Source organism: Leptonychotes weddellii, chromosome 6 (genome assembly GCF_054177405.1).
Source record: "Leptonychotes weddellii isolate Sample4059 chromosome 6, ASM5417740v2, whole genome shotgun sequence".
Lineage (NCBI taxonomy): Eukaryota > Metazoa > Chordata > Mammalia > Carnivora > Phocidae > Leptonychotes > Leptonychotes weddellii.
This window is the reverse complement of record NC_138374.1, coordinates 8348081-8348862: the sequence shown is the minus strand read 5'-3', so window position 1 is coordinate 8348862 and position 782 is coordinate 8348081.

The following is a 782-nucleotide window of genomic DNA, read 5'->3' as shown; positions in this document are numbered from 1 at the left end:
TGTCACATCTGAATTGTTAAAAAATTACTTTGAATACCTTAATATTTGCTGCATTTTTTTCCTGTATATATAATGTCTTCTTTCAGAACGGGAATGTACGTGTGCTTCCCAGTGTTTACTTTTACGTCTGTTATCTTTATAATGTCAAACTGGTTGAACACTGTAATGACTTGAGAATAAACTCAAAATTCTAACTTAACTTCTCCTTTGGCTTGGTTCCGCTCTGGTGTGAACAAGTAATAGAACTAGTACAAAATACGGGTAATTGACTGGAATTTATATATTTAAGGACAGACTCATTATTTGGTAACCTTTGAAAGGCATAGTTTGATATAAAATTGCACAAGGGAGGATGACTGGTTTTGGAAAAAAGGGCTTGCTTATTTTGCTTCACTAAAACAAAAGAAAAACATGTCTCCAAAAGCACTATGATATGTTGGCTTCAGACCGTACGTGGATTTGTCCAGGCTGCTTTTGCCGTGCCTGGTTATTGGTTAGACTGCATGCGGCATGAGCAAGGCCGGTGCAGAGGGTGTTTCCATTCCCAGACGGGCTGTCGACGTGTGCTTACCAGTGTTGGGGGTTTTCTTTTTCAGACCCACTGTGTGTAACAGAGTCCATGTCTGCTCTACAGCCAGCGTCTAATGCTGATGGAATTGGATAAAGGCTATCTTAGTAATCTTTATAACTGGCGCAACTTAATCTTCTTTCCCTGAAAAGTATTTTAAATGTTTTTATTTTTTAAAAACCCAAAATGAGAAAGTTCTAAACTTTGTTGCTTT